The sequence below is a fragment of the Myotis yumanensis genome, unplaced genomic scaffold (assembly GCF_028538775.1).
Source record: "Myotis yumanensis isolate MYYU_CA2020_CCGP unplaced genomic scaffold, mMyoYum1.0.hap1 SCAF_2, whole genome shotgun sequence".
Taxonomy (NCBI): domain Eukaryota; kingdom Metazoa; phylum Chordata; class Mammalia; order Chiroptera; family Vespertilionidae; genus Myotis; species Myotis yumanensis.
Genome location: NW_027223753.1, coordinates 33,332,971 through 33,335,544, shown reverse-complemented (window position 1 = coordinate 33,335,544; position 2,574 = coordinate 33,332,971). Strand labels below are relative to the sequence as shown.

Sequence of the window (2,574 nt, the reverse complement as noted above, 5' to 3'; positions counted from 1 at the left end):
AGTAAAGAAAGAGAAAAAATGGCTTCTGTTTCTAAAGAAAGTTTCAAGAGATCCATGTCTCTCCAGCACACACCCTAAAATTAGTTAATGTACCAACTTCAAGGATGACCTGGGTGCTTTTCAGACTACTGCCTTTTTGCTGGGACTCAGAAAGAGCACAGCCTTATTTCCCTACTGCCTTTTGGTTCTCCCACCCATAAGCCCCACATATTTTCAAAGCCATATGTTATAGGGCTTCTTTTCCCACTGCTGGTCCCCAGGCTGGGGCTCTGACCCCTTGCTCTTTGGTGGGGACCTCCTTATTGTGATATGCCTCCCTTTTGTGGGTCACTGCACAGAGAGTAGGTTAGGGGGGTCCTGACTCTACTCAGTCTCTACCTCCCATACCAGTTTCAATATGGCTTTTTCTTTATATCGTTAGGTAAGTTCCGCTAGTATTCAGGTCATTTTCAGAGATAACTGTTGTACATTTAGTTGTGGTTTTGAAATTAATAAAAGGAAGTAAGCTTAAGATCTTCCTACTCCACCATCTTTTTCTTTTTCTTTTTTCTGGTACACTGTTCCTGGAAGTACTGTAAAACTGGGTCAAAGCATGGAGTGGATGAAGCAGCTCTTATTCCATCTCTCTATCCCAAAATACATTAAATATATTGTCCTTAGATAGTGGAAATATCAGATATGAAACTGATAAGAACAGACACTACACTGGATATTAGCCAAAAGGCCTAGAAGCAATCTGACTTCACCATCTTGAATCCAAAGCCAGGAGTCTTACTCTTGAATGCCAACTTAGCTTGTCTGTGAAATATTGTTCCTTGTGGTTTATACCTTTTCCTCCAACAAATGTGTCTCCAGATTGCCAAGTCACTGCCCCTGCTCCTTGAGTTTTATCCTTTTTAATACTATTGTAAGCAGAATTGTTTTCTAAATTTTACATTGATCTTGACCATTGCTAATTATAGAAATGCACTGATTTTTGTATTTGGATCTTATATCCTGAAACCTTGCTAAATTCTTTTATTCATTATTTATTTGTTCTAATAGTTTGTTTGTGTTTGTCTCTCTGTGTGTGAATTCCTTAGGATTTTCTATAATATAAGATTATGTTATCTGTGAATGAGATTTACATTTTCCTTTATAATGTGAATGCCTTTTCTTTCTTATTCTTGCCAAATTGCCCTGACTAGGAAATCCAGTGCATCATTGAATATAAGACGAAGCATCCTTGTATTGTCACTGATCATAAAGGGACATCATTAACTCTTTCACTACATAGTTCCATGTTAGCTTTGGGTGTTTTCGTAGATGGCTTTTTATCAAATTGAAAATTCTTTTCACCCGGCAACAGTGGCTCAGTGATTGATCATCAACCTATGAACCAGGAGGTCTTGGTTTGATTCCAGGTCAGGGCACATGCCCGAGTTGTTGGTTCAATCCCCAGTAAGGGGAATGGAGAGGATAGCAGATCAATGATTCTCTCTCATCATTGATGTTTCTATCTCTCTCTCCCTCTCCCTTCCTCTCTGAAATCAATAAAAAAAATTTTTTTTAAGAAAGTTATTTTCTGTCCCTGACTTTTTATTGTTTTTATCATGAAAAGTGCTTGTGTTTCATTACTTGACTTTCTGAATCTATTGAGATGAATATGTTGTTTGGTCTTTTATTCATTGTATTATATTAATTTGTAGAAGTTAAACTAACCTTTCAATGCTAGGATAAGTCCCACATGGCCATGGTGAATAACACCTACACTAATAAAAGAGAAACATGGTAATTAGCGTACGACCGCTACCCTTCCCATTGGCTAATCAGCATATCCTTATGCAAATTAACTGTCAGCCAAGATGGCGGCCGGCAGCCATGCACTGAAGCGAACAGGGAGGCTTGCTTGCTCCAGTGACTGCGGACTCCAACGTTCCCCGCCGGCCTCTCAGCTGCAACTCTAAGCAACTATGTTGCAAATATAGAAGCGAAACAAAACCCCAGAAACCAGCTTTCAGTCAGCAGGGCTTCAGCCAGCCAGACTGCAACATTGTATCAAATACAGAAGGTAAAGGCCAGAAACCTGCTTTCACCAGCGAGGCCTCAGAGCTAAAGCTGGCCCAGAATAGAAAAAGAAAAAAAAAAGAAAAAAAGGAGCAGTTGGGAGCTTCAGTCATCCGCCAACCGGAAAACGGCCCTCAGCCCCTCAGCCAACCTGGCCAGGCACCCCAGTGGGGACCCCCACCCTGATCCAGGACACCCTTCAGGGCAAACCAGCCAGCCCCCAGGCCTCTATCCTATATAGTAAAAGGGTAATATGCCTCCCAGCACCAGGATCAGCGGAGCCGCGAGGCCTCTTGGCACCAGATCAGCGTGACAGGGGGCAGCGCCCAAACCCCCTGATTGCCCTGCAGCTCTGTGTGTGACAAGGGTGAGGGGCCACAACCTCCCTATCCGCCCTGCTCTGTTCCTGACAGGGGAAGAAGCCCCAACCCCCTGATCAGCCCTGCTCTGTGCCTGATAGGGGGGAGCTCCCCAACCCCCTGATCACCCTGTGGCTCTGTGTGTGATAGGGTGCGGGCCCCAACCACC

General features: G+C 43.4%; 1 non-coding gene across 1 annotated transcript; it reads right to left on the bottom strand.

Moving 5' to 3' along the window:
* Positions 1-547: 547 nt before the first annotated feature.
* LOC139004726 (U2 spliceosomal RNA) lies at positions 548-736 on the bottom strand. Its single transcript, XR_011470560.1, has one exon. It is a non-coding gene; the product is annotated as a U2 spliceosomal RNA (small nuclear RNA).
* Positions 737-2,574: the final 1,838 nt, after the last annotated feature.